Genomic DNA, 19,148 nt, shown 5'->3' with positions numbered 1-19,148 from the left:
TTCTGCTCTGCCCCTACTTTCCCAGAGAAGCTGGGGCTGCTCCATCCCTGGAGGTGTCCAAGGCAAGGCTGGAGCACCCTGGGATTAAAAAAAAAAAAAAAAAACCATGAAAAAAGAAGTGTACCCTTGGGCAGTGGGAGATGTCCCTGCCCATGGGAGGGGGTGGGATGGGATGAGCTTTATGGTCCTTCCAAACCAAAATATTCTGGGATTTCACGAAAATGTCACTTCCCCATGGAGGGGGGGAAAATCCCTGTTGGATCAGGAGCAAACGCCGTTCCCACACGGGAATGAGGGAGGAGAGCCTCTCCCAGGCACAGGAGGTGTTTAACAGGCTCGGGGGTCGATGCTGTCACCGATCCTGTCCGGCCCTGCCCCGCAGGGATTTGGCTGCTGAGTGTTCCCAGCATGGAATGATCCGTCCCAGGGGCAAATCCCAGCCTGGCCGGGAAGGCCCAGGGCAGGAATAAGGTCCAGGAGATGGATTTGGGACCCCAGCTCAGCATCCCACCAGCAACCAGCTCATTCCAAGGGCTGTTTTCCAGCTTGTTTTGTCTCCCAGCAAATCCTGCAGGATATCGATCCCTGCTCAGGCCGCTGCTCTGAGGAATTAAAGCAGCAGCAGCTGAAATTCCCACAGGAATGGAAAGGTTGCTGGGCTTGCAGCACCAGGCTTTAATTTGGGAGCCGGGAAAGGGCTGCTTGGGATACTTGCAGCTGCCAGAGTGCCCTGTTTTGGGAATAAACTCAACAGACATTGCTCATCCCAGGCAGCACATCCTGCTGGGATGCTCCAGAGGCTCCTCACAGAGCAAAGTGGAGCCTCTGCAATTCCCCAGCCCCTGGGAAGGGTTAATCCTGGAGCATCTCTCCATGAATATTCTCTCCAACACCTGCATCTCCTCCAGGGGGAGGGAGAGGAGAGGGCTCAGAGATGCCAGAACCGTGGCTTTGATCTTCAGTGGAGTCACCTCGCTGCTGCTTAAAGGAAAAAAAAAATAAAATAAAAAAACCTCTGGGCTTTGATATTGCTGAATACACAAGCACCAGGAGAAAATGGAAATATTCCTGAATGCACAAACACTGGGAGAAAACAGCAGGAAAGGAAAGGAAAGGAAAGGAAAGGAAAGGAAAGGAAAGGAAAGGAAAGGAAAGGAAAGGAAAGGAAAGGAAAGGAAAGGAAAGGAAAGGAAAGGAAAGGAAAGGAAAGGAAAGGAAAGGAAAGGAAAGGAAAGGAAAGGAAAGGAAAGGAAAGGAAAGGAAAGGAAAGGAAAGGAAAGGAAAGGAAAGGAAAGGAAAGGAAAGGAAAGGAAAGGAAAGGAAAGGAAAGGAAAGGAAAGGAAAGGAAAGGAAAGGAAAGGAAAGGAAAGGAAAGGAAAGGAAAGGAAAGGAAAGGAAAGGAAAGGAAAGGAAAGGAAAGGAAAGGAAAGGAAAGGAAAGGAAAGGGGAAAGGAAAGGAAAAGGGGAAAGGGAAAGGAGAAAGGGAAAGGAGAAAGGGAAAGGAGAAAGGGAAAGGGGGAAAAAGGAAAAGGGAAAAGAAGCTCCAGCCAGGACAGGTATCCACAACAGCTGGAATTTCACACTGTTTTTACCCCTCCACTTTCCCAAACGTGCCTTTCCTTGAGCATGCAGCATCCCAGGGACCCAAACCCCACCCAAATCCCTTCCCAGGACCCCCTCCAGAGCTCCAGGCAGCCTGTAAACAGCTTCTCTCTCTCTTTTTCCCAAATCTCTGCCCCAGGAGGGAAGTCAGGAGTGGTGCCAGCCCCTTCCCAGCCACCCAAGCTGAGCCTGTTCTTTTCCAGGGCTGTAAATCCTGACACAGAGCTTTTTCCCCCCCCTGCTTTTTCCCATTTGGCAGCCATTCAGGTTGTATTTGTGTTTTGGCTGCCAGCAATGCAGCATTTACAAACCTGCCCTGGATTTATCCGCTGCAGAGTCGGGCACTGAATTAACTGACACCAAAGTTTGGGTTGGAAAACACAATTTATAACAGCCAGGATGTGCTGCTGGGCCTCTCCCACCCACATCGTGCTTCTCCTGCCTCAGCTCATTCCCCAAAGTGCATTAAACACACATTTTCCTTTTCTTCCCACCCTCCCAGCTGAGTTTTCCCCCTGTGGCATCTCCAGCAGTGATTCCCCACAGGTCCTCTCCTAATTTTGGGGTTTTCCTGGGAGAACCTGTGGTCCCACAGACTTTCCTTCCCATGGGGGCATTTCTGTGGGGTGCTGAGTGGATCCCCCAGGGACAGGGCAGATTCCATGCTGGGAAAGGCTGGAAGGTGCTGGCATGAGTGGCCCCATTCCTGGTGCTCCCCGTGCCTGGAATTCCCCTGGAGAGGGGGGCAGGGCCCCTCTGTGACATCTCCCAGCAAGGGGAACAGCCAAGGTGTGATGACAGCCAGGGCAGGTGCTGCTGGGAGGTGCCAAAGCCCTTCCCAAGGGATTTTCCCATGACAGGGATGCTCTGTTCCACTCCTCAGACTGGCAGAAATCCAGATGGCTTTGGAGACGTCCCAGCTGCCCCAGACAGCCTGGGCTGGGGTGAGCATCACACTCCAGAAATGACTCCTGCATCCGTGGAGCAGATCCCAGAGGGATCCAGCACCCAGCAAGGACCGAGGAGCGCAGCTGGACCAGGGATATCCTGTTGCAGTAAGGCAGAAAAATCATAAAGAGAAATTATAAATTCAGGCCTGCTCTGGCTGGCCTGTCATTTCTCCTAAGTCAAGCCAGCCCTTTGCAAGTTCCCCTGTGAAAGCAATCCTGGTGTGAGCAGCTGGTTAACATAACAATCTATTCCTGGGTGAAAAAACAGCTTACACCTGTACAAACTGTTTAGATAGAAGTGTTAGATAGAAAAATGAAAACTATCTCTCACAAACAACTTTTCCTGCAGGCACACACCGAGAGTTTGAGTGACCAATCAATGCAGGGTAACAACTTGTTATTAACCAGTAATTGATAATTGGCAAGAAAGCTCCTGCCCAGTTGGAGTCCCACACCAGGTCTGTATAAAAAGGAGTTATGTGAATAAAGAAGGGGCTTTTTCCACCATGGAGACATTGGAGTCCGTGGGATTCATTCCCATAATATCCCTGCACCATCCTGGCTGTCCCAGATCCTGCTGAGCCGAGCCTGGGGATTAAACTCAGTCACCCAGAGTTTCTCTCTTCCACTGATTCAGTCCTGTGCTACCACAACTGGCTGATAAAGAGCTTTCCTACCCAGAACTGCCAGCAATTCATCCAAACTCTGCCTGGTGACCCCAAACCAGAGGATTTTCCAGAGCCAGGGCTGGACCCAATGTGGAGTTTGTGGCCTACTCCTGATTGGCATTTTGATTAAACACAGATTAAACCCCTGCTTTGGCATTTTGGGGTGTAATTGCTCCAGGAGAGAAACAATTAAACTTAACAGATAGAACATTATGCTCAGAGCAAAGAGCACAGCTGAAATTCTGGGGGTGAAGTGTTCCTGAGCTCCCAAACTCCCAGGACAAAGAGAACATCAATAATCCCAGAGGAGCTGGCGCCGGGCAGGAGCCTCACAAGGAAAATTGGCACCTCTTGTTCCCTAATCAGAGCCGATGGGAATTTCAGAGCAGGATTTTGGTGCATTCGCCTGCAGGACAGAGACCCAGCCAGATCCTCTCTGAGTCACAGGCACTGGCACAGGCTGAGGTGGCCGAAAATGAGGCAGTGAGGGAATTTTGGGGGCAGGGTGATGCTCAGAGACATCCTTGGCTTCCCAAGGAACCAGAGACCTCGGCATCTCCAGCAAATCCAGTTTTTAACTCCTCTCTGAACTTCCAGCTCCCCCTCTCCCCTCCAGGGTTTAACTATTCCAGCTCCCCCTGCAGATCCATGACCGTGCTGGTGGGAAAATGAAGGATTTGGATTTAATTCTGCCCCTGTCACTCAGCAGGTCCCGAGCTCTCAGCAGCAGCCCCAACCCAACGCCACCATTTCCTTCCCCTCATTTCCCTCGGCATAATTGATATTCTGGCTCGTTAGATTTTAATGCACAGCTTCCAGAGCTTATTTAAAATTCACTGATGCTTCCCCGCTCCAAAGGATTTAAGAGCCGGGGGAAAAAAAAAAAAAAAAAAAAAACAAACCAAAAAAACCGAAGGGTTTGTGGAATTCTGCACAGCCCCGGAGGCAAAGGACGGAGCGGCTCCATCTGCTCCGCAGTGCAGGGATGGAGTAAATCAGGGGGTGACGCAGCGATCCCTCCCTTCCCTCGGCAGCACCGCTGCTCCTCTCCTGCCGGGCACACGGAGAAATCCCCCCCAGCAGCGGGGAAAATTCCTGCCTCCATTCCCGGGGTCCTCAAAGAGGAGAGCGGCAGCTCCACACACTGTCCTGGGGAAAGGCGGGGACATGGAGGGGACAAGGGCAGGGCTGAGCTTGGTGTGGGCTCCAGTGGGTGGGATGGGCACTGGGATGGGCACTGGATGGGCACTGGGATGGGCACTGGGATGGGCACTGGATGGGCACTGGGATGGGCACTGGGATGGGCATTGGATGGGCACTGGGATGGGCACTGGGATGGGCACTGGGATGGGCACTGGGATGGGCATTGGATGGGCTCTGGGATTTGGGAATTTTGGGATGGGCACTGGGATGGGCACTGGGATGGGCATTCCCCATCATCCAGATGGGATCAGCTGCTGGGCAAGGGTTGAGCACGGAGCTGAGCTCAAAGGCTGATCCCGGGAATCCCCGGCCGGGATCACTGAACCGTGGAATCCCGGGATGGTTTGGGCTGGAGGGGACCTCGAAGATCGCCAGGTCCCAATTCATAGGCAGGGACACCTTCCTCTAGGGATGGGGATGGGGGCATGGCCACAGGCTCCCCGTGCCATGATGGGAACTGGGGCTTTCCTTCTTCCTTTTTCTCCTTCCCTTTCACCTTTCCTCTTTCCTTTCCTTTCCTTTCCTTTCCTTTCCTTTCCTTTCCTTTCCCTTTCCCTTTCCCTTTCCCTTTCCCTTTCCCTTTCCCTTTCCCTTTCCCTTTCCCTTTCCCTTTCCTTTTCCTTTTCCTTTCCTTTCCTTTTCCTTTCCTTTCCTTTTCCTTTCCCAGGGGATTCTCACCAGGGATTTGGGATCAGCAGGGTTTGTCCCTGGCTCGCTGATCAACAGGGAGTGGGCACCCCCTGAGCTGCACAGCATCGGTGGAGGAAGGAGAGATCCTGTGAATTTTCCTCTCTTTTTTCCCTTAATTCCCACTGAACCCAAAACCACCTTCCAGGACAAGCTGAGAAATACTCCAGAATCAAGGAAGATGAGACAAGGAGCAAGAGGGGAAAACAAATCGAGTTCTGCCTGATACTTCTTTTTCTTCCTTTCTTCTTTTTTTCTTTCTCTTTTTTTCTTTTATCTTCCCTTCCTTCTTCTATTTTCCTTTCCCTGTCCCTTTACACCCCCGCCTTTTTCTTCCCTTTGTTCTTTTCCCTAGAATCATTAAGGTTGGAAAAGGCCTTTCTAAGACCATAGGATTCAAATTTGCTTCCCCTCTTCCCCTTTTTATTATTCCCTTTCTTCTTTTTTTTTTCTTTTTTTTTCTTTTTTTTAATTTCTTTTTTCCCCCTTTCTTCTTTTTTCTTCGCTGTCTTATTTTTTTTTTTCCCAATTTCTTCTTTCTTCTTCCCTTCTCTTTTCTTCCCTTTCTCTTTTCCAGCCTGTTTTTCCCTTTCTTACTCCAGTTGCCTCCCAACAATCCTGGAACCTCTCACCCCACAGAGCCAAGAACCCGAGGCTTCAAGAGAGAGGATGGAAAGGGAAATTCAAAGGATGTTAAAATCCTCAAGGACAATCACGGATTGTGCATCTTCGCCCCCAAGGCTGAGGCATGTCTTCCTGCTTTTTCCACTCCAAAAGAAAAGAAAAATAAGCAGGGAACGAAGCGAGTGAATATTTGAGAGCAAATCCCTTCGCTCGGAGCCGCCCCGGGAATGGAGCGCGGCCTCTCAAAGGAGATGGGTTTTTTACTCCCGAAAATGATCCGCTAATGGCATTCCAGAGGCACCGGGGGGATCTAAAGGCACAAAAACTCCCGCCAGAGGCAGATTTGATGGGATGTGTTTGTCAGCAGCTGTCCCGCTGTGCCCACAGCCCACCCTGCGCTGGAATTGCTCAGGGAATCAGGGATGGGGATGCAGCTGCTCCCCCCAGAATGCTCTGGACACGAGGTTGGATTCCTGTGTTGTTCCCCATCCCAAAATCCACACAGCCCTCAGCTTTCCGGAAAGTCCAAAAGGATGCCAGCCCCTGGCTCAGCCTTTCCCAGGGCTGCTCCCCAAAACGCAGCCCTTGGCAACCAAAACAGCTCCAAAAAGCAGATTTCATCCCAGGAAACCAAGAGGGGAAAAAGGAATCCAAGAACCCCAGAACGATTTGAGTTTAAAGCTTAAAGCTCATCCCATTCCATGGGCAGGAGCAGCTCCCACTATCCCAGGTTGCTCCAAGCCCTGAGTTTTGTTTTAAGCTCAGCTCAGGATCCCTCTGCTCCCTTCTCTCTCCCAAGAGAGAAGCAGACAGGGACCCAAAGCCTCCCCACTGGGATCCCAAAGGATTCTGCCTTTGGAATTGCTCTGTTGGTTGTTGGACACAGCAAAGCCTCTCCTCTCTCTGCTGTGAGACACAAAACCGGGAGGTGCCAGCTTGGAGAAAGGATTGAATGGATAACAGGGAGAGCTGGGCACTGCTCAGGGACAATCAATTATTGTAAAAGCTGCAGGGACAAATTCATAAAAGCCCCGCTGAGGAGGCAGCTGTAATCAGGCTAAAAAAAAATTGATTTTAAAAAAATAGAATCCACAGGACAAAATAGTTGCTAATTCAAAAGGGAGCAAAAGGAATGAGAGCAAAAGGTGCTTGGAAGAAATCCGTGGTTCCTGTCCAGCTCTGGAGTCAACAGGTGCTGGAAATGTTGTTGATAATGCAGAGAAATTTGGGTTATTTAATACAGGAGATAGAGACTGAGAAGATGCCTTTGTGCCAAAAGCCTGATGAGATGTTTTGTATTGCAAAACAAACCAAAATAAACCAATAAATGGAGATTATTAGTGCCAAACTTCTCAAAAATCAGCAGGATCTGGAGCAATTGAATTGAAGAGGTTTGAAAGCGCTGGCCAATGAGTTATTTCTAGATATTATTTTAAATTTTTTCCCAGCATTTTAAGGTATTTTTAAAAGCCCACTTTGGATTCCAGTGGGGTTATTTATTTCCTTGTGGATTTAAACAATCCAAGCTGTTGGGCTGACACTGAAGCCAGGCAAAACCAAGGCAAGACCTGAAACAGGACTCGCTTAATGAAGAGGTGGGATTTAATTAGTGCCAACCAGGAGACATTTTGGAAAAGCACATTTCATTATCCCAGCTTTCCCTGGGATTCCCAAACGAGTTTGGTTTGACTGTGGGTGATATTTGGATGCAGAAGCTGGAACAGCCTAAAAACCACCAGGAAAAGCTGTGAAAGCTCCAAGCAGCTGCTTCCCAAAGGCCAGGGAAGGGAGCACTGGATGCTGACGGGAGCAGCATCCTGGAATTGCAGCTCCTGCAATAACCAGAGCTGCTGGTGAAGGCAGATTTCGGGTAGCACCAAAGCTCAGGGTGAAAAATTCCTGAACACAGCGGGCTTGGGAATGGGGAAACACGTGGGGAATCAGAGCTGGAGGTTCCTTCTCCTTGCACCCTGTCTGGATGGACACACACACACATCCAGTCTGGGATAGTGATGATCCCTGCAGCTCCAATCCCGGCTCCATCCCTGGGTCTGCCTGCTGGCGGTGATTTTCCAGGCTGGGTTTGTGCTCTGGCTTTTATTCCTCTCCTGGGAAATCAGCAGCGAGCTCTGCAACAGGCAGCCAAAAAAGAAAAATGAAAAAAGAAAGAAAAAAGAAAAAAAAAAATCACTTATGAGGACAATGCAAGAAGGGAAGAGCTGGGAATTGGGATGGATCCAGGCTGGGAGTGAGGGAGGCAGCGACAGGGGCAGAGACGCTGGGAAACAGGGATCGGGTGCAAGGAGGATCCCAGAGCCAGGATTCCTTACAGGAACGGGAAGAGCAGCCCAGGGAGGAAAGGCAGAGGCTCCTTCCTGCCCTGCAAAGCCCTCACGTCCCCGCAGGGCGAGCGGGAAAATCCCCTTCCCTCGGCATCCAGCCCGGGCTCCTGCGCCTCCGGGAGGGAGCAGGGGACAGGAGAGCTGAGCCCTGCAGTGTCACCTCTGGGCAGAGCAGCGGGGGTGGCCACATTCCTGTCACAGGACAGGGAATTCATCCCGGACAGGGAATTCATCCAGGACATTGGATCCATGCTGGGAGCTCAGCGGCACCTCGGCTTTGCACGGTCTGGGAGCGCAGGGACGCTCCAGCATCCCCGTGGGGATGCATCCTTGTCCTCTCCTCCTCCCTGGGCTCTGCCCAGACACGGATTCCTGCTCCAGACACCCCTCCCAAGCCGGGATTGATTTCTGCCCACCAATTCCATCAGTGGAACATTGATGGAACGTGGATTCCAACACCTCAGTGGCTGCCTCAGGGACACATCTCCTTCCCGGCACATTCCCAAACCACAGCCAGCCTCTGGCAGAGCCCAACCGCTCCCCTCACACCTCCCTGGAGATTTCTACACTCAGACAGGATCTTCTGGTTCATCTCCAGGCTGTGGCCATCCGTGTCCTCCCCCGCTGCCCCTCCTCCAGGAAGAAGCAGGAGAGAGGAGCACGAAGGATGGATCACACCAGGTCCGGTGCTCAGGGACACGGAGCCAGGGTGTGACAAGGTTGGATGAAGCCTCCAGAGGTGACTCAGCCCTCGGGAGGACACCCAAGGATGCACATCCAGCTGCAGTGACCCGTGGATCCAAGCTCTTCCCAAAACCACGGATCACTGGCAGCGGCTTTGCTGCTTCCAAGGCAAAGCCTGAACTTTCCTGAGCTTCCCGAGGCTTTGCTGGATAAATGTGTGGAGGGGACACCCTGCAGGGAATTCCCACCCAGCAGCACCCGTGGAGAGGGCTCCCAGCAGGATCTCTCCTGGAGAATGCAGGGATGAGCTCTGATCCCCTCGGAGGAGTTAATTCCTGTGATCAGAACTGTCCAGGGGGGAGAACATTACACCAGATATCAGCAATTATCCCATAAATCCAAACATGAGAAAGGCTGCAATTAATAGGATCCCACACTGGCACTGATTACCCATCTGTGGGAGGGGAGGAGGGAGCCTGGGACCCACAGGAGCAGCAGATCCCAGCGCCAGTGGGAATATTACTGGAAATCCCAACATGCCAAAATAGAAGCATCAGGAGTGACTGGGGGGCTCCAGGGGTTCTCCTGCCTCCCAGAGCCCCCAGTGTGTTCAGGGCCTTCCACGAAGCTCCTTAAAACTCCAGGAATCCAAACCCTCTCCTGGCAGCACTGGCACGTTCCCAGCTCTCGGATGTGCTGGTCCGTGGCCCGGCTGTCACACAGGATTCCATCCAGGAGAGGAGCTGATCCCATCCCCATCCTCACCCTCCCTGCCTCAGGGGCTGCACATCCCCCCCAGGACCATCCCAAGGGTGCCAGGAGGTGCCAGGAGGATCCCAGGGAATGCAGAGAGCACCGTGCCTGCTCCAGGCCTTGCTCTGGGAATGTGAGAGCACAGGGACACCAAGCACAGCCCGATAAAACCACCCAACCCCTTCGCCTTCGTGTCCCACCCCCATCCCAGAGCCACCTCCCCTCATGCCAACAGGTTTGAGCTGCTTCCTCCCGAATTTTAGCTCCTCCAAGAGGGATTTTTCCCCTTGCAGAGAGCAAAGGCTCCTGCTGACAGCCACTTTACTCCTTGAGTAACCTGTTGGTCCCTACTCCCAGCACGCAGACCGGGCTGCGCAGGGCGAGGCAGCGCAAGGGATGAGATGTCAGGAGGAATTAAATCAAGTGTCAGGAGGAAATTCCGGGGGGGGAAGGCACTTTCCTGATTCATATTGCCAAGCAATTATCCCCGTGACAGCTCGGCCGGCAGCTGGGAGAGGGAATTGTGCGGATCAGCTCATCCAGAGCTCCTTTCCCAAGCCCACTGCCGTGATCAGCAGCACACGCTGCGTGTGCCAGGGCTGAAGGATTCCCGAGGAAAAGCGGCTCTGCCAGGGAAAGGCTGGAGATTTCTGTGCTCTGCCACCGGGCTCAGGCATCCCTCCTGGATCCTGTCACTTGGAGCAGCTGAGGGGCTTTGGGCAGCGAGAGGGAAAGCCAAGGTCAGGATTCCATCAGGAGCACAAAGGGATTCCATCAGGAGCACAAAAGGATTCCATCAGGAGCACAAAGGGATTCCATTAGGAGCACAAAAGGATTCCATCAGGAGCACAAAGGGATTCCATCAGGAGCACAAAGGGATTCCATTAGGAGCACAAAAGGATTCCATCAGGAGCACAAAGGGATTCCATCAGGAACACAAAGGGATTCCATCAGGAGCACAAAGGGATTCCATCAGGAACACAAAAGGATTCCATCAGGAGCACAAAGGGATTCCATCAGGAACACAAAGGGATTCCATCAGGAGCACAAAGGGATTCCACGTGATTCCATCAGGAGCACAAAGGGACTCGATGTCTCCACGAGCTGGGGACACGGCCCCGGGTGACGGCTGTCCCCGGAGTGACACCGGCGGTGTCACCGAGGCAGCACTAACGGGGTCCAGCGAGGCTCAGCGGGTTTTGTTCAGAATTCACAGAATTCATCCCTGGTGTCTCATCAGCCTCCAGGGTGGGGTCACAGAATCACAGAATCACTGGGTTGGAAGAGACCTTGAAGATCATCGAGTCCAACCCAGCCCCAACCCCTCACCCAAACCCTGGCACCCAGTGCCACATCCAGGCTTTGTTAAACACACCCAGGGATGGTGACTGCACCACCTCCCCGGGCAGCCATTCCAGAGCTTTATCACCCTTTCTGTAAAAAACTTTTTTCTAATATCCAACCTAAATTTCCTTTGACACAGCTTGAGACTGTGTGCTCTGGTTCTGTCTGGAGAAAAAGATCGACCCCCACCTGACTAAAACCACACTTCAGGAAGTTGCAGAGAGTGACGAGGTCACCCCTGAGCCTCCTTTTCTCCAGGGTCAGCACAGGATACCCTCAAAATACCCCCAGACAGAGATTTGGGGCGGAAAATGCAGCAAAGGAGGAGTGAGGGAGTCAGGCTATCAAACCCCAACCCAAGCATCAGCAGGATTTTTCATCCCTGGCACAACCATGCTGAAAAGCAAAGGAAATTCTCCTCTGGCAGATGGAGCCAGGGGGACCTTCCCTCCCCTGGCCCTTGCTCCTGTCACACGGAGCTTTTCCAAGCAAGCCAGGTAAATATTTGCATCCTGGAGAACCAAAAGGAAAACGAAGGCAGCACCAGCTGGAGCCCTGAGGAAGAGTTTCTGGCTCTGTCCATCCCTGCTCACAAAACCCAGTTCCTGGCTGAGCTGGGATCATTTGGGAGAGGTGTTTCATTGGCGCTCACTGCAGGAGCTTTTCCAGCCCCTGCTGGGCTGGGATGGACAGAGAGGGGAGCAGCAGCTGCTCCTGCTCTGCTTCCAGTGGTGCCTCAGGTTTTAGCTTTTATGTTTTTCAGATTCTGTGCTGCTTTAGGTCTGGGTTTCCTATCAGGGGATGCTGAGCTCTCTTCACAGAGCAGGGAGACAAAACAATTCCTTCTCTAGCTGGGGACTAAGGACAACTGATCCAAATCTCAGGCCCAAGAGCACAAACAGCGTGGGCTGGAAAGAGAAAAACAAGAAGGATGGGACTTCATAAGCTACACCTGTAATTGTACAATGAACTCCAATATGCAAATGGAGCAGAACTTGTAAAAGTGAGAGACCCCGGGAGCGCTCGTGCATTTTGTGACCATTTTGGTTCATCTTGGGTGCAGCCCTGGCTGGGCTCTTGTGCTGCCCAAGGCGCATCCATTGAGGCCTTTGAATAAATCCCTGTTTATTCTTTAGCTCTGTCCAGTCTCTGCTCTAGGGCAGCCTTCACAAGGCATCACCAACAGCAGGGGAGTGCCAGGAGCAGCTCCAGCTCCGGCTCCTCCCGACACCCACCCGGCTCCCACAGCCCCCACAGGAAAAGGGAATTTTTCCCATCTGTTCCCTGTGCCAAACGGAGCCCGTGGAGGATCAGGCTGCCATTCCCAGCCCTGCTCCATCCCACAGGGTCAGGAGCATCCTCCTGCCTCACAGGGCAGCTCCCAGTGGGGCCATTCCTTGAGGAGAAGCCCAAAGCTCTGAGAGCACAGGGGAAAATGCTGAGCTGGGAGAGCCCCATTCCACACCAGCTCCCTCAGCAGCTTTTACCACCATTCCCCAGATTTTGGCCACCCAGAGGTGCTCCCATCACCACAGCTGTTGCAGTAAGTTAGAAAAATCATAAAGAAAGGCTTCATAAAACCAAGCCTGCTCCCCTAAAATCAGTGGCTGGCCTTGTCAAGCCAGCCCTTTGCAAGTTCCCCTGTGAAAGCAATCCTGGTGTGAGCAGCTGGTTAACATAACAATCTATTCCTGGGTGAAAAAAACAGCTTACACCTGTACAAACTGTTTAGATAGAAGTGTTAGATAGAAAAATGAAAACTATCTCTCGCAAACAACTTTTCCTGCAGGCACACACCGAGAGTTTGAGTGACCAATCAATGCAGGGTAACAACTTGTTATTAACCAGTAATTGATAATTGGCAAGAAAGCTCCTGCCCAGCTGGAGTCCCACACCAGGTCTGAATAAAAAGGAGTTATGTGAATAAAGAAGGGGCTTTTTCCACCATGGAGACATTGGAGTCCGTGGGATTCAATCCCACACACAGCCCCCCAGAGGCGGCCCTGGCTGTCCTTCCCAGCATCCCAAACACTCTCCCACGCCTTCCAAGGGCTCGGATCCTCAGCGGGGAAGGATCCCCTGCGCAGGGCTGGTGATGCCACATGACACAGCATCCAAAGGGCCTTAAAATAAACTCCCCCTCCCTGCCCACGCCTGCCGAATTCCCTGCGGGATGCAGGCGCCGGCACGTGTGTGGCCACACCCCCGCGTGTGCTCCCGGCAGCAGCGCACCCACCCCTTATGTTCCCAAAAAAAAAAAAAAAACAGGAAAAAAAAAAAAAACACAACGAAAAAAGCGTTTTTAAAACCTCTCAGAATTTAGCAACAATCGCCATGGAGACCAGTCACCGACATCCCTGCGTTGCCATGGCAATGCCTTTCCCCATCCTGCCTGTTTATCCTGGAGCTGGCACACCATTGCTCGGGAGTGAGAGGGAGGGAATCTGAGAGCAACCTTCCCTAAGTGCACGGAAGCAGAAAAATCCTCTGTGAGGAAATCACTATTAATAGAGAGAAAACAGCTCCAGCACGGATCAGCCCCGGCCTGAAGAGCTCTGTGCCTGTGCAGAGCTGCTAAATCCCAGGAAAAAGCCGGGAGAACACAACCTCCAGCCACGGGGAAGGGGGGCAGGGGCACACAGAGATGGAGAACACGAACTCACAGCAATTTTTGCACATTTAAAGCACAACTAATTAACACCAAGGCCTGTAAGAGCGAGGCTGGGTTGCAAAGGAATGGGATCCTGGCTTTGGGATGGTTTGGGAAATGCTTTCCTGGAGTCTGTGGGTGATGCTTGGGGTTGGTAACAGCAGAGCCCAAAATAATCTCCTTTGTTGCAGAATTGGAGCTTCCATGGGGGTGGATTTGTCAATCCAGCACGTGGATGTCTCACTCAGGTTCTTATGGTGTCCACTGGGGTAAAAAGAGAGGGTTTAGATGGGATATTGGGAATGTCCCACCCTGTGAGGGTGGTGAGAAACCCTTGGGGTCAGGGTCCCCAGAGCAGCTGTGGCTGCCCCTGGATCCCTGGAAGTGTCCAAGGCCAGGCTGGATGGGGCTTGGAGCACCCTGGGATAGTGGAAGGGGCAGGGGTTGGGACAGGATGAGCTGTAAGGTCCCTTCCAAGCCAAAGCAGCCTGGAATTCTCTCTGAAGTATCATCCCTGCCGTGGAAGTCACCACTCAAGGCCCTTTGGTCAACTCAGCTGAATTCCAGGAGCAGCTTCCCAGACTGACATTCCTGGCTGAATCTGGAAATGCTGGGAAATGGACCAAAGAGAAGAGGAATTCCTGCAGCCACCGCTGATTTGGACAATATGAGCTGCTGTGGATCAATAAGGTTAACTTCCAGCCAGATCCTCATGGGAGAATCCTTAGGGATTGATTCCAGGCAAGTTTTAGTCCAATCTCTTTACCAGGGGCAGCAGCAGAGCACAGAGCTGGGAAGGCTGAGGCGAGGGCAGGACACTGGGAATGGCAGAGATCCAGCAGGGATGCTCCAAGTGCTGCCTTCCCTCAGCTCAGCAGCCTTGAGGGATGGGAATCAAGGTGCAACATCCCAAATTTGTGATGGGAGCACATCCCACACCCACCACAGCAGCCACTCCACAAATACAAAACGTCAAATGCACAAAGATCAGTGGGAACAAGGAGTTTGGAAAAGCCACCGCTCATCCGTGCTTCTCTCTCCTGGTTTTTATGCAGCACTTTGTACCCTCAGCTGTCATCCAGAGCAGGAAATATCCATGGGACTGCCATCAAATTACAAATTCCAGCCAGGAAAACAATCCTAAACTCCAGCTCAGACATAACACTGTTAAATAAAAAGAGCAGAAGGAATCACAGCGCTTCCCAGCCTGATTTCGAGAACAAGAGAGATGAGGGAGTCCCTCCCCCTCCCATTCCCAATGACACGGATAAGGAGACTGAGAAAAGTGCCAAAAATCCAAAGATTGTTCCTCCATCAGGAGCAAACCTGCACAGAGTGAGGAAAAGCAGGGAGTTGTCAAGATGAGATGTGCTAAAAATGTCACAGCCCTCCCAACACTTGAGGCATTCCTTGGGAGAGCTGGGATTTTTCAAATCAAACGTTTTGATCTTGGAATTGTTCTGCTGCCTGGCTCCGTGGGGAAAAGGGGAAGAGAGCAGCATGTTAAGGATCCTTTGAAGGTATCCTTCCCAAGATTTACCAAAAGAGAAGAAATAGAGACACAGTCGAGCCTCAGGCCCCTGTTCAAGGCAAAGGAAGATTTCCAGGAGCTGAGGCACAAGAGCCACGTGCTGAGTGAGCTCCAGGGTGATCCTGAGAAAAGGTGAGCATGGGAAGGCTCCAAAGGCACCACAAGGGACATGAAACAGGAATTTCCTCCCTGCAGAACCTGATTTGCACCAGCTCTGCCAAGAGGGTTGGGCTGCAAAAAGGATTCCTTAGGTCACAGCAAAGATGTGGATTGAAGGACACCTTCCCTTTTCCTGCCCCGGAGAGCAGCCGCACGACTCAGAATTCCCCCAGCCCAAAGTGAGCAAGAATTCATCCTGGAGAAAAGTCAGCCAAAGTTTCAAGGGTTTAGGGAGATAAGAAACTCGTCCTTGAGCAGTATCTGATCACCTCAGTTTGTACAAACACCGAGAACGCCGGGAGAATAAATGGATTTCTACTCACCTACGTGGGAGACGCAGAGAGCTGGGAGCAGCAGGAGGGGCTCGAAGTGTCACCTCAAAGCAGGAGGGGCTGGAAGTGTCACCTCAAAGCAGGAGGGGCTGGAAGTGTCACCACAAAGCAGGACTCAAAGCCAGGAGACACCAAGTGTCACCCCAGCACCATCACTTTCAATCTTTGTCAAAGTTCTCAGATTAGAACAGCCCCTCCCTCCTCTCCTTCCCTTTTTCCCTCCCTCCCCAGCCCTGGAAAGGATTATAAAAACTCCCAGAGATGGATGCAAACTGTTGGATGTGTTCATAAAAGCAGATCAATCCATCTTCCCCTGTGGGATAATCGCCTTAGAGCCAGAGCTGCTGCTCCAGAGCTCCTGGCCTCGTTTGGACGCCGGGGCTCTGCCTCCTTCCTGCCATTTCACTGGATTATCCCCAGCGTGTGCCTTTGCCATGAGATTAAAGCTTGTTTTACTCCAGATTCTGCTGCTGTTCAACCAGCACTGCTCAGGCTGAGCTGATTTATTCCCTGGAAAGTTTCTTTCAGTTCCATTTTTAGCGCTCGGCCCCGAAAGCGGGATCAAGGGAGAGGCAACACTCAGTGGGAGCTCCCTGGAATTCAAACCCCTTCGTGCAGGTGATTTCCAGGATCAACAACACCATTGACATCTCTAGTGGGAGCATTCCCAATGTGTTTGAGGAGTAAAAACCAAAAAAAAAAAAGTATTGATGGAGCTAAGACATGGAGAACCTCAGGGCAGGCATTCGCTCCTCTGCTCTGGCCCTGGGAAAATGACATTTTGGGAAGTGTGTGGCTCCAAGTGTGAGGGAGTCAGGAACGTTGAGAGCTTTGGAAGTGTGGCAGGAGCAGCTGGCAGAGGAGCCTGGGACAGAATCCAGCTCCTGCTGCAAGCACTGACCCCTCCTTGGAGTCCCTGCACGGGGCTGGCATGAAAAGACAGCAGAGCCCCCAAAACCAACGGAGGAAGAGGTGGAAGATGGAAGGAAGGAGCAGCAGGAGTGGGAGCAACAGCTCCTCTGCCTCATCCCAGGAGAGCTGGCTGTGGCTGAGTGGGACGTGGAGAGAGAAAGAACAGGATTGTTCCTTCCTTCCTTCCTTCCCAATTCAATCTGATCATAGCTGAAGAGCAAGAGGAGAGGCCAAGCCCCACCCAGCTTTGAGCACGAATCCCAGAATCCTGGAATGGGCTGGGTTGGAAAGGAGCTTAAGGATGATCCAGCTCCATCCCCTGCCACCAGCCCAGGCTGCTCCCTCTCCAACCTGGCCTTGGACTCTTCCAGGGATGGGGCAGCCACAGCTTCTCTGAGAATTCTAACCCCACCCTCCCAGGGAAGAATTTCTTCCCAATATCCCAGCCTTGGTGCCTGCAGCTGGAGAACACAGGGACTGACAAATCATGGTAAGAAAATGCTTTTTATTTCTTTTTTTTTTTTTCCCTATTTTAAATGTTTTTTTTCTTTTTTTTTTTTTTTTTTTTTTTGAATTGAATTTCTGCTGTTTACAGATATGGTTTATTCCTGATAACACAGCTTGGCAGCATTAAAAAAAAAAAAAACAAAACAAAAAAAAACCCAACAAATCAAACCCACTGCAACTGAATTAAACCCCATAAATACCAGCCCAGAAAACAATGGACAACCACCACTATTTCTATACAGGAACTATTATTTAATGTCACATTTTGACAACTGTAAATGGGCTACAGACTGTGGGCAAAAGGCAAGAGGTGAAATCTTTTTGAAACACCAGATGTAGAATAAACAGCTCATTTCTCAACATTTACATGATTCACATCAAATTGATGACATCCTAAATGTATTCCTTCTAAAGGATAGAAATTTTGCAATAAAATATTACATTTCATTTAATACTCTGGTACAATACTTCATACATTGCAGGAAAAAAAATAAATGCAAGGCCTATTCCACCTAATAAGATCCTTTTTCATTAGTCTTTAGTACTGCAATAAAAAAAAAATCACAGTAATATCATAAATAAACAGGCTTGAAATTATTCATTACCTTTCACTATTGAAAAGGGAGAAATGAACAATTAATTTGAAATAATGGAGTTATGGGTAGAAAATCTAACCCTGACAACACATCTTAGTCCCAGCTGTGAATTTCCTCAGCCCTACAACAAAAAAAAAAGGGGACAGGTTGGATACCTTTGTTAGCTGTGTCCTGGTTAATCACGTCTCAAACACATCTTTTAGGAGGAAAAAAGGAAAGTTTGGTCAGGATTAATAGAACCAATCAGGCCTAACAGGAGTTAGCTGAAATTAAAGTGTATTTCTCTACAACATTCAGTAAATGAAGTCTGCAGCAAATTCACACTGGCATCAATCATTGTGCCTTGGGAGTTGGGGTAAATTTCCCTCGTGGGACAAAGGCTTCTCCAAGAGAACCCTGGGATCCCTTCTCCATCCCTGCTCCAGAACAAGCTCAGCCAGCACTGCTTCCAGCTGAATTCCCTAAACCTGGGAATCCCTGAATCACATCCACTGATCTCCCCTGAACCAAAGCATGTTTCTCTTTGTTGCTTCATCTGTCAGAACCCCAAAGTTATTTGCTGGAATTAATGCAGGAAATGCTTTAAGAACCCTCCCTGTCTCTGGTGACAGATTTTAGGGTGCAGGGGCTCCCCTTTGGTGCCCAACACCAGTTCAGAAAGGAGAATTTACTCCTTTAGTCACAATCTTTCAGATCCTGCTCCCCCCTCACTGACATTCCCCCACCATGTGCTCCCCAGGATTCCCACACATTCTGCAGCAAGAACTCCCTGCTCCCAAGGAGAACAGATCCAAATAAAATTTGGAAGGCAACATTGTGCTGATTGCTGCTTACACAGGTCCAGCTTTTAAGACACTTCACATGAGCTGAGTGCAGAGAGCTGAGATTCCCTCAGGATCCTTCCCTCCTTTCTCCTGACTTTTCCCCTCTGACTTCCCAGTTTGGAGCAGAGCAGTTCCAAACCCCACCTGGGTGTGTCCCCACCTTGCTCCAACCTCTGAAGTGCAGAATTTGACTCTGCACAGAGTTAGAGGCAAATATTTAATTACTCCATGCAAATGTCAACACTTCCAAGTGATCCCTGTTCAGCAGGAGGGAGCTGGGAATAGGGACAGGCTGGCAGGGGATGGAGAACAGGAATCTCACTTCCAAATCACCACATTTCCCTCTCCTCATCATCTATTCCAATCTAGGAAGGGCACAAGGATTCAGGGCTAGAGCATAAGGCTGTGACAGTCAAGCACATTTATGGTGTGCTGGTGACAGGAGTTCCAAAAAAATCAAGTCCCAAAGCCCCGAAAGACAAAAAGGACAAGAGGCCAAGGAACAAAATTCTGCTTAACATTAATGAAGCACCTTCATTCAGTCCAAACAAACTGCTCAAATATTGGAATTTGCAAAGCGCTCAGGACCAGGTGATGGCATCTCCACCTCTGACAAAGCTGCATTAATTACATTCCAGGCTCCAGCAGAATTCCACCAGGAAGGCCAATAACCCCATTCCAACAACACAGGAAGGTCAGGCATCCTGTGTGGGGATGGGAATCACTCCTCAACACCACTCAAGTCCCAGAATGTCCCCAAAACCAGGGACAAGGAGCTGG

The sequence above is a fragment of the Vidua chalybeata genome, chromosome 18, assembly GCF_026979565.1.
Source record: "Vidua chalybeata isolate OUT-0048 chromosome 18, bVidCha1 merged haplotype, whole genome shotgun sequence".
Classification (NCBI taxonomy): domain Eukaryota; kingdom Metazoa; phylum Chordata; class Aves; order Passeriformes; family Viduidae; genus Vidua; species Vidua chalybeata.
This window is presented reverse-complemented; position numbering follows the sequence as displayed.